The sequence below is a fragment of the Megascapheus bottae genome, chromosome 5 (genome assembly GCF_031878675.1).
Source record: "Megascapheus bottae isolate mThoBot1 chromosome 5, mThoBot2.hap1, whole genome shotgun sequence".
In the NCBI taxonomy this organism is placed as follows: Eukaryota; Metazoa; Chordata; class Mammalia; order Rodentia; family Geomyidae; genus Megascapheus; species Megascapheus bottae.
The window spans coordinates 50,491,514-50,503,901 of NC_143513.1; the positions used below are offsets into that span (position 1 = coordinate 50,491,514).

The 12,388-nt window shown below is 37.6% G+C and overlaps 1 long non-coding RNA gene across 1 annotated transcript in view; it reads left to right on the plus strand.

The window, feature by feature from the left end:
• The window catches only part of LOC150063380 (uncharacterized), a 65,460-nt gene extending 54,027 nt beyond the window's left edge, over positions 1-11,433 (plus strand). Inside the window, exon 3 of the long non-coding RNA XR_016535417.1 lies at positions 11,244-11,433. This is a non-coding gene — a long non-coding RNA (uncharacterized LOC150063380). The remainder of the gene's footprint in view (positions 1-11,243) is intronic.
• Positions 11,434-12,388: the final 955 nt, after the last annotated feature.

Here is a 12,388-nt window from a genome sequence, read left to right on the forward strand (position 1 = left end):
ATGGACAAAAATTCAAGAAAATCAGACACAAGCCCCCAAAGATCTCCCAGTAAACTTACTGGCCATGCACTAAATCTTCACAACAATGATTTGTGACAACAAATATAAAATATTCACAACCAGAGAAGCTCAATGAAAACTCTGTATGTTTAAAGTTTTTAATGGAAACTAGACACATAGAGAGGTATCCATCACCTAGACTCCTAAAAGAGAAGCCTGTGCCCAGCTTAAGACTTACTGGTTGTTTAAATTCCTTACATACAGTACATTGCTTTTAATCAGTTCTGGGAATGAAAGAATTCTTTCCATAATGCATGTCACCAGATGTCAAGATATTAGTTCCACTGAGGGCTCTAAAGTTCAGGAAATATCAAGGACATGCTAACTAATTTAAATACATTTTTGTCTTTTTTAAATTAGGAATCTAAGAGCCTTTATTTTGAGCTGGATGATGGTAGCTCATGCCTATAATCTTAGCTATTTAGCAAGTTGAGATCTGCAGATGGCAGTTTGAAGGTAGCTTAGGCAGGAAAATCTCATTTCCAATTAATCAACAAAAAGCTGGAAGTAGAGCTGTGGAGCTGGAAATATAGCTGTTTGCTTACACTAGCCGGGTGGAAAGAGAGAGAGAGAGAGAGAGAGAGAGAGAGAGAGAGAGAGAGAGAGAGAGAGAGAGAGAGAGAGAGAGAGAGAGAGAAATATAAGCACTCAGAGATAAGATCCCAGAAGTTCAAGCCTCAGGACTAGCATCATAGAATAAAATAAAGAAGCCTTTATTTTCTATGTCTCTGAGATGGCATGGGGAGATAGAACACATCAAAATTTCTCAAATTTTTGGACCATCTAATATTTTTTTCCTTTTTTCTTTTTGTTGGTTGTGGGGCTGGCTTGAACTCGGGGCCTGGGTGCTATCTCTATCTCCAAAACCTTTTTATTTAAGATTAGGGTTCTACCACTTTGAGCCCTAGCACCATTTCCCACTTTCTAGTGGTAAATTGTAGATAAGAGTCTCACAGGCTTTCCTGCTTGAACTGATTTTGCACTATGATCCTCGGATATCAGCCTCCTGGGTAGCTATGATTACACATGTGAGCCACTGGCACCCAACTTAATATTCATGTTTTTAAACAGATGAGTAGTCTATTTAAAAAAAATGTAGACGGCCAGGAGTTTGGCCTAGTGCATGTCTAGCATGCACGAAGACCCAGGTCCGATTCCTCGGTACCACTTATATAGAAAAAAGACCAGAAATGGCCGGGAGTTTGGCCTAGTGGTAGAGTGTTTGCCTAGCATGCACGAAGATCTGGGTTCGATTCCTCGGTACCACATGCATATAAAAACGCTGGGAGTGGTGCTGAGGCTCAAGTGGTAGAGCTCTAGCCTTGAGAAAGTCCAAGGACAGGGCTCAGGCCCTGAGCTCAAGCCCAGGACTGGCAAAAAAAAAAAAAGGCCATAAGTGGTGCTGAGGCTCAAGTAGTGGAGCTCTAGCCTTGAGAAAATGCAAGGACAGTGTTCAGACCCTAAGTCCAAGCCCAGGACTGGCAAAAAAATTCATGTTAACAGAGGTTGTAATTATAGCCCTTTCTCTTGGGCCAGTAGTCTCCCCATTTTGACATTAGAGTAGAAGAAATATTTTCAGGTTGTATGAAACATGTTAGAGGTGTGTTTGCTTAGCCTATTAATTCTTTTATTCCTTCTGAACCACTTGTACCCAGGATCACAACCCCATAATACACATCAGTGATTCTGAATCATAGATAATGGCAAAGTAAAAGGGTTAAGCATATATTTTTCTCTGATAACAAGACAATATTTATTCAATATCCCACTTTATGTGACCTGATCTCAGCTTCTTGCCAGATTTTTGCGAAGGTAAATTAGTTTTGCTAAGGTAACTTAATTGAAACTCATTAGCATGTTACTGACCATGCAGCACAAATAGTGTAGAACAGAAGTAATTAACCATGGTTCCAGCTGAAAACTCACATTCATTTTCTGTTTTCTACATGGCTTCTGGGATTGAGACTACTAAAGTAAAGGCTGTGTCAAAAAGGTCATAAATAAAACCATTGCATTGGGTAATTAATATATAGAGCTCTGTTTCTTTCAGGCCACGACTATTAATTTTTTATAAAAAGCTATGTATATTCATACAGGAACTCATTTAGAAAAATGGTTTTCATATATACACTGCAGGAACACATTATTTTTCTTCCTGGGCTTAATTGAACAATTTTAATACAAAGCAAATTAAGTAAAATAGGATTTAAGTCTTCCCTACAAAGCAATTGTTCACTAAATTGAGTTAGATGTATGCTTAATGAAAAAACATAATTCTTTCCAAAGGTGGAGAAATCCACACAATGGTGGTTTGTCAAATAATTCAGGTCATATATTTAGACTTCTCTGCTACCTCTGAAGGTATTGGTAAATTAGCTGGCATCAAGACTCAAGCATGGGCAATTAATATCAACAATTAATGTCCCCCCCCACAACTGATAAGTTTAAAATGTAGATAAATCAGTGGATGGCTCCATCCATATCAGAGGAAAAACATCTCAGATTGCTTTTGTTGTACTATCATTCTCTGCCAAGGAAATTCTGCTTGAGGATTAATATTACACTTTTATTCCTTGGGGAAAATACAATAAACTCAATGAACCAACACGAATGAAATAAATCAAATAAAGTACTTGGAATCCCAGGACTTTGTGCTTCTTTCTTTTGTGGTGCCTTATAGGCATAGCCTTGTATCTTGGTAACTGAAAGTGTTCAGTACTTTCCTTCAGTAACATCCCTAAGAAAAATGGAACGTTGGAGGCAAAATTGAAAGGACCTCGCACCAAGCTGTTTAGCTGAGAGCTGCAATGCCTAAAGAAGGCAAACTTTGGGAGTGAGGGATGTAGGCTCAAGTAGAAAAAGCATTCCTCCAGGCATTGCCCAGATTTTGTTGAAACCTCACATGAAAAGTCAGTAGCTGCTTGGCTTTTGAGTAATCAGAGTCCTAGGGAAATGGACTGAATACATAACTGGAGTGCTGTCAAACTGAAATTTCATGACCAGTAGAATTGTTCTTAATGGGGCCCATAGAAGAAGCAACTCATTTTAAAATAAGGATGTCAAAATAATTTGATTTATTATTACCATTTTGTGTGGTGAGAGACATTTAGTTGCAAAATTGGAAAAGGTGTATTACCCAGTAAAACACTATGTTTGATTTTAAAAGAAAAATGCATACTATTATTCCTTGTTCTTATAGACTGAGTGGTTAAAAAAACTTAATCAAGGGCCATGACTAATGTCAGTGGATGTGGGTGGGAGCATTAATATGGGTGATATTATTTACTGTTACTCTGAACCTTTGGGGGTGGAATTTAAGAATCATTGAATTTTGAAAAAGTACATTTACTTGTTATTTCAGCTGCCAACTGCTGTTCATGTAACAAATGATAATTGAATTCACAGTTGGAGAAATTTCACTTTATTTGTTTAGAGATTATTTAATGATGTTACTTTGCCTCTTAGGATCCAAATAAAGTAGAAAAGACAAATCAGTAAATTCTATGTAAGGTGATTGGCTTAGATAGTATTTTAAAAGAAGAATTTACAACAATCACATATTAGATTTTTTTTAAATAAGAAAACAAACAAAGTCAAGATTCTAGGACCCTTTCCAGATCAGGGGCATTGAGGGTAAGGTCTACATTTTTATCACATTCTTATCCACATCAAATTTTGAAAAGAACTTTTTTCATAATGCCTCAGAGAAATAAAATCATTTCTTATTTTTGGTTCAGTGATTTTTTTAAAAAATATGAGTTTTGGAAGGATGATAGGAATTTTGAATGTTACAAATTGGAAAGAAGAGCCATTCCAGTTCGAAATAAGAATGAAGAGAGAGGGAGAGGGAGGGAGAGACAGAGAGAGAGAGGGAGAGAGAGAGAAAGAGAGAGAGAGAGAGAGGGAGAGAGGAACAATAATTACCAAATAATGAGGAGAAATTTTTTAGAGATAAGGCATCATATCACATTACATATGATATTAGATACCTATATATGTCTATGTAGTATTTTCATGTACTTATATCATAGGAGAATGGCAGGAATAAAATGAGAAAGCATACAGGAGGTGGATCTTCACTGAACCAAGAAGATACGGAAAATCCCACAAACACAGGAGAAGGGAACAAACTTCCCAGGTTCAGAAATGGTGAGAAGTCCGTAGGGGGGAGTATGATGATGGTCTCTCTGGACCTTGCGTACTGCTATATTTTGAATCACATCATTATTAATATTCAGCTCTGATTCCCAAACTTAAGAACAAGCATCGGTTATCAAATTTTATTCACCGAATTAATGAGCTTTGCGGATGTTTCTGCATTCTAACATCCTGTGATAAAGCAATGTTAATGGAGGTGCTGTGGTGGATAAAGATAAGCCTATAAAGACTGTGATGTAATTTCCTTCCTTTTCGTAATTAACCTTTGAATCTGTTGCACCTTCCCTGACTAAAATAAAATGCTAGGTAACGAAAGTTTGATCATCATGCCTATTTAATAACAACAAGGGAGAGTAGCATAGCTTGCTATTCTATTTGCTATTTTACTTAAAAATAAAAGGTTCTGAATCCAGCAGACTAAATTGTCTTGCTTTTTTCGCTCTTCATCTGTTTAGTTCCTGATTCAGAGATGTGTACTGGCTACATTATTGAATGTGTAGGTAAACTCTCTATGGACTGGCCCAGTGGGAGCATGTCCACTGTGAAAGCAATCCAGGCCTGCATCACAAGCTACAGCCAAGGTCGTGCTGGATGGGCCCTAGAGTCAAGTTCTGTTGTTCTTTCTTTCCTTTCTGCCACTTGGTGCTTCAGTTTCATCCTATAGCACCCAAGCTGCCCTCTGTGTCACAATCCATGGTACAGCACACAAGGGGTGGGGAAGTATATTTCTGTGAAGGACCATTAGGATATTTATAATATCATTCATGGATCAAACAAAAATAATCAATACAGGCAGGGCAGCCTGTATGCTTGAGAAGCATACAAGAAACATACAAGTCTGTCTTGTACGAAATGACTTTAGAGACAGTATTCAGCCTAGGAGCCAAACATTTTCCATCCTCCCCATGAAAAGAAACTAGATCATCAAGACAGGAATCTTTAGGCATAGTCAATTCAGTAAATAAAAACAGCATTGTATGTAGTGCCATCCTCAAAGAATGGATACTCGGCTTTGTAAGTTCTACCATGTGTGACTAAATTCTAATTGGTTTTACTAGATTTGCATCATCAAGAGTAGTGAAAGAAATGATTACCAAGTTTAGATTTTGCTGTATCAAACTGAAATTTATCAGCAAAATATATAAACTCTCAGGATGAAAAAAATGTGAGGCTCAACCAGTAGACCAGAAAGAGCACAAATTGAATATCCAAGCCTGAGTGCCGAAGTGATTTGTGATTTTAAAGCTTCAGAGCTTTATCCTGTATACAAAAATATAGGCATTATGCAGGTCTGTATGTTACTGGAGTGACGAGGGTCTCTTCAGGAATCCCCCAGTAGACTTCAGTGGTCTCAGACTCCATTGTTGTTAGGGCTTGAACGGGAATCATGTGCCAAGGACAGATCTTGAACCTCAGTACTTTCTCACAAGTGTTCACAGTCTTCAGGCCACACACACACACAACTTTACCCTCAAAGCTGAGTGCTAAGCCAGAACATAGAGGCCACCTGCTCTTATGCCATCTCTGTGCAGTTCCTCTGCAAATGTCAGAGCCTTCACTGCAGCTTACACTGTCATAACTGAAGCCATTGGTGAATGACTTGAAACCATTTACCAAAAGAGCACAAACCAAACTATAACAAAACCACCCAAACTGTGTATGATAACTCACCTATCTTCCGAGTATTTCTCTGCTCAGTACCTACCAGGCAAGTGAAGTAATCCCTGGATGTTTCCTCACGTGCTTATGTAACATCTGCCCACCATACCTGGTACATCCTAATGGTTACCCTCCTATTTGCAAGAAGTATAGAGTTTTCTACAGCAGTCTTCCAGACAGAGTGCTTCTTCCTCAGGTTTGCTGTGCTTTCATGTCCAGGTATGTTTTGCCAGGCAGGTCATTTCTACCCTTCTTCCCTCTGTATGTATAGCAAGAATCCCAAACAGATAAAGAGCTCCAAAAGTCACTACCCACTCCCCATTTGTCCATCTCCTAATTTTTTAAGTTAAGGGAGCTGATCTTTGTTGAATGTTTACTTAGTCCTGTGTGAGAGCCAGTTTGCTTGACACACTGTTAATTAAGGTTTGCTAATCTGAGGCTAATGGTCATTCTGAAAAAAAAAAAAAAAGTTGTTTTCCTTTATCTAATGTCCAGATTAGCAATCTTTGTCTCACTGGATAACTAGGCCTAAGTCACAGTTTGAAGTAAAGTAGACGACCGATGCTGCCAATCAGAGTGCCTTTCCCAAGAAGCCTACTTAAAAACAGGATTGAACTACAGTTACAGATAGATAATCACCATTGATTGTGAAGGCCATGAGCCAAGTTAGCAATAGTGACACCTTGTGGCTATATCTGCCTTGGCTTAGTGACCAGAGAGGCTGGAAAGGGACCTCTCCTCACAGCAGTGAGCCCTAGGGACAAGGAGAGCATTTGGAGAATCCTTCCAAGTTAGCACTCTGTTGTTTTCTTCTTTTCTTTCTCTTTCCCTTAGTCATTTGCTTTGATTCCCTCCAATAAACTAAGAAGCAAATAAGTTTCAATTAACGTCCTACTCCACCCTATCCAAAACCAAACAGTATCTTTTAAATATTTAGATGCCTGTTTGATGTCATGCAAAACCCTAATGGATCTTAACTGTCAGGGGCCTTTCAGTTTCTGGAAAACCCTCAGACTATGGTTTTCATAGAATTCAGATACTGCTAAATGAGATGGGAAAGCAGACGCATTTCTCTGAAACAGAAGTGCTTTTAGGTTCTTCAAAGTTAAACAGGGTTATTGTCAAGTCATTGCAAGGACATCATGCAAGGAGTACCAGAAAGCCAAGACGGGACAAGACAGCACAAGTGAAAGAAGGAAAATAAAAGACTTCCCATTAGCTTCTTTTTAAAAATAAATCCGAGGCTATACACTGTATCCTCAGAGTTGAGAATGATTTAAAATATTATTAAAAGTTTCATTTGAGATCCAAGAATGGAGAGATTAAGTTGGGTGTGAAATTGTTGTAGGTTGTCAGGGGTTAAGAGTGGGAAGAGGAGAGGCTGAAATTTTATAAGAAAGTAAGAAGTGGAAGATGAGTATTTGTCATTTTCATTTGGGTTATACCGTAACCACAGCAACTCTTGGAGCTTCTACTATGGCAATTATTAGAAAGACAGCATTCTCTGGAGGGATGCAGGAAAGGCATACAAAACAACAACAACAACAACAACAACAACTCCAAAGCGCACTTCGGTCGTGGAAAGCTTGACTTAGGCTGGCATCCTATTAATTGTTCCTGTGATTAGTGTTCTTAAGAATAGAAAATGGAGGAAATGGAACACCAAGGATTTGTAAGATACATGAAAAAGGAGTAAGAGAAGACACAAACAAGTCAAGTTTGTGAGCAAGGTCAAAGTTGTGAGGTAAACTATTTTATGAGGTCTTATTGTTCATCACTATCTTTTGAGAAATCTATCCTTACCATTCTTGAATGAAAATGAGCAGGCAGGGAAGTAGATGATGAATATAGGAATAAGAAACTTCTGGACTACTTCCTCATACTCATTTTCCAGACTAAAATCTTCTCCTAAGCCTCATCTCTGATTCAAAATCTTCCATCTCCCAAGGAGCATGATATTGGCTACCCAACCCTTGTAACAACCAGTAGATGTCCCTTCTAAAGATGGGCTAGTGTGGCTTGAGTCACACTAGCAGGGCATCTATGTACTACATAGGCCTGAATATCTCCAGGAGGAAGTGGATACAGAAGGGATGACATCACAGCTCTACCAATTAAAAGTCCACTTTCATAGGGGTGGAAGTTCTCACACTGCAGCATGTCTCTTCCTGTACTTACTGTTCTTACTAGAAACAATTGTGTTTCTTATTAGAAACAAACAATTGTGTTTCTTACTAGAAACAATTGTGTTTATTTTGTTTGTTTGTTTTTTGTGAGTCATGGGACTTGAACTGGGCCTGGGCGCTGTCCCTGAGCTCTTTAGCTCACAGCTACCATGTACCTGAACTCTTTAGCTCACAGCTACCACCCTACCCTTGAGCCAAGCCCCACTTCCCATTTTCTAGAGTTTAATTGGAGATAAGAGTCTCAGGTCCTTTTATGTCCAGGCTGGCTTTGAACCTAGATCATCAGATCTCAGCCTCCTGAGTAGCTAGGATTACAGGCATGAACCACAGTGCCTGGCTAGAAATAATTGTGTTTGCAAGACAATACCCTACCTACCATAAAACCCTAAGCAACATTCACATCTGTTTCTGTGTCTTGCAGGATGGGGTAGGCTAATGTAATTTAGACCTTGCATGTCTGGTTCACCTTCCCCTAAAGATCAAGGTGTCCAATCATTTCTAGCTACTTGAAAAACTCAGGTGAGTTCTGTTCTGGTTTTGACTTGTCAGGTATCTGAATGAGTAGATAAAGTTTTTTTCTCTTTCCCATTCTAATAAATAATGGGCCGTACCAAAACTCTAGAAAGTTTGGGTATTTTATAAACCTTGACTCATTTCCACAACTTAGGGTTAGTCTAAAATTCTGACTAGAAATCTTTTTAATGTGAGTTAGAACTGAGGACTTTAAGGAGAAAAGAGAACTCACATGAAGTTTGCATAACTGAGACAGCATAGCCACAACTGTTTTAGGAACTGGAATTGTGAGACTGAAAAGAACAAAAATGAGTCACACGGTTTATTTTATCTATACATTTGGTCTGCATGCCTTTTAATGTCACCAAGCCCCATGGTCATAATTATTAATCAACACTAATTTTATCTTAACTAAATTTGAGCAGTTGTAATTAGTGCTGTATGAAATCTTTCTAATATAAGCAGAAAAAAATTACATAGAATTTTTCATAATTGATCAGATTTCATTCCACCATGCCAAAATTTACTACAATAACTAAACCATGTCCTAGATGAGAGTCCTTTTAAGTATTTATAAACAACAGTAAACATGAAAGATCACAATCTTATATGACAAGAGCAAAAAACCTCTCACAGAAAGTTGAACAAGCTCAACAACTCCACTCATTCTGGTTGATGTATTTAAATTCAGTCTCTTCTCTATTTGAGTTCCACAGAACTTAGACTTGAGATTTTTTTTTGGCTTTCTTCCTGGCTAAGCTTGATCATTATTTTAAAAATGTTTCAGGACAGAAGCCTTTTTCAAAGCTTAATCACCAATAGTTTTCACAATAAAGCAAAGTTGTTTTTTTTTTTTTTAAATAGGACTCTTCTCCTGCTAGATAACTTAGGAATGTAACATCCAACTTAATCATATTTCAGCCATTTTGGAAAATTAGGGGGATTTCAGAGCTGGTACTTCTTTTTGCTGTGATCTCTCCATTTACTAAATAAAAATAGGACATCTCCTGCTTTCCTCTAGATGATATGAAAGTTATAAGATATAATATCCTATTCTCCCTGGTGAAGTAAGAGTTTTCATAGCCATTACTTTATACAGTAGGAACTTTACAAATATTTAAATTATATGCATTAAGAATTAATAGAAGTCTTTAAAATTTATTTATAGCTTTCTGAAGTATCTACTATATTTTACATATGTACGACATTGGCTTTTAAATTACAGTGGCAAATTCAAGGATGGATTCATTTTCCCTCATTTGTTCTATCTTGTAACCCCTGGGACATAACACATTGCTACTTTCTTGAATTGCATTTTTTTAAAAGTGGTCTCTCTGGATAATTCCACAAGATAAAAGAGAAAATAGTCTCTGGGATTAGTAGCACTGAACAGGTGCAAAAACATACCATTGTGAAGCTACTTAAACCTCAAAGGTGAATGTTATAACTATAAATTAAATGAGAGATACACAGTCTCATCAGTACCCATATGTTGGCCAACTGGAGATGCTCTTATCAGAACAATCTTTATGAATGTAACAAGCCTGTTTCAATGCTACCCACAGCATGAGACTGATTTCTATTTTGCATTGTAATAGATTATACAGCTTCAATTTTCAATGGGCATGCCCTAACATATTAGGTGTCTCAGGAGACACAGCAGTGGCATTGACAGGAGGGGTAGGGGCTAAGCAATATTTAAAATGTTTTTGCTTGACAACCAGCAAACTGTGATTACTAAATAGGATGATTCAACACTTCCAGCTGTCAGAAATAATAGCATCTTGCATTACAGTTGCCTGTTTCAGAATGACCATTTAAATGCCTACTTTCTGAAAAATATGTGTGCTCATATTGATTATAAGCTAAAAAGTTTAACTTTTATATACGGGGACAAAACTCTATTGGGGCTATGATTTTCTGGTGATAGACAGGGTCAGATAGACAGTACATCAGTGAAGCAAGCCCAGCACTCTATCTTGCGGCATCGTAACAAGGCCTTCTGATGCTGAGTCACCTTCGCTAATGTGGTTTTTTAAGCAAGCACAGAGCTGAGCTGGAATTAGAGATAGCCAACAATGCTGATTTGTCCTGGGATTTAGGATTTCCAGGGTTGAGATTAAAGAACCCATAAAAAGTGAAATAAGCCAGGCCCAAAGAAATATAGGCTCCATGGTTGCCCTCATTTATAATAACTAGATGTCTAGGATACTTCTAGCAGATCACAGTAGCTCAACAGCTGTGTACCTGTAACCATATAAAATGATGCTAATTGAAGTGAACTCCAAGAGATGGAAACAAGAGGCCACTGGGGTAATTCTAACTACTTAGGATGCTGAGATCTAAGGATCACAATGTGAAGCCAGTCCGTTGGCAAAGTCCCTGAGACTCTTACCAAAAAGCCAGAAGTGGAGCTACGGCTCAGCACCAGCCTCGAGCAAATAATGTCTCAGGCACAGAGCCCAGGTCCTGAATTCAAGCTGCAGGATTGGCACAAATTAAAAACAAACAAACAACAACAAAAAAACCCTGAAAAATAACAACAAAACCCTGACTTGTGGGGATAAATTCAAGAAGAGAAATAAAAGAATTTCTTGCTGTCTAGCTTTTGTATAACTCAAAAATTTAACTATAGAAAACTTACTTCAACTTTACTTTTCTTTACAGGTCATTATTGCAGCCTCCATCCTTCCACCATGCACTGGGACGTTAGCCTCGCAGAAGTTGTTCTTCACACTAAAGTCACATGGCTCAGTAGGCATCTCTAATGACCTCATGCTATCAGAGCCACTTAACTGGTTCTCAGGACTAGAAATTCCCCAGGCCAGAAACTATAATTATTCATCTTTGCCTCCCTAGCACCTGACATAACATCTGTACAATATATGTGCTCAATTAGTGCTGAGTGAATGTAAACTACTTTTATTTCTTCTAATTATGTAAAGGAGTACAACTATAATGAATATAGTAACCTATTAGTATGTTCCTGTGTTTTAGATGTTTCTTTAACAAGGAATACATTTTATCCAAGTAAACAAATGCCACTTGCCATAAGTTTCTTATACCTTCTTTTATCTAACTAAATGCTTTTTAATTATATAAACAGAAATGTTATTTACCACATTTCTTTTTTTCTTTTCTTTTTTTTTTTTTTTTTGCCAGTCCTGAGCTTGAGCTCAGGGCCTGAGCACTGTCCTTGGACTTTCTCAAGGATAGAGCTCTGCCACTTGAGCCTCAGCACCACTTCTGGCTTTTTTCTATGTATGTGGTACATACATAGAAATCGAACCCGGGTCTTCGTGCATGCTAGGCAAGCACTCTACCACTAGGCCAAACCCCCTACCACATTTCTTATGCCTTCTTTTATGCAACTGTGTTTGAACATGAGACCACATGTTAACCTTCCGTTTGTCCTTTTTAGCTCAAATTAGCATTGTGAATGTAGAATAAAATTCACAAATGTAGGAAACATCTAGATGACTCAGGTTTTCATTTTTTCCCAATTTGGATGATGATAGATACACATTATTTCTGCTTAAATAATTTATAAAATATAAATAGAAGTGCTGGTGATTTAAATTGGCCCTAACTCTAAAATATAAGATTAACTATCTCAAATACAACAAATAAAGACTTATTCTTAAACCAGTGCTTAACTGAATGCAACATCAAAAAGTTCTGATTAGCTTCTTTGTTACATTTTCTGGGCAATAGATTAAAAGATGAATATAATACAAATTGTGTGTTTCCATTCATATCTCCTAGCACTGTCCAATTGTATTTACTTTCTAATCTGTAGTAGTTTCCTGTAT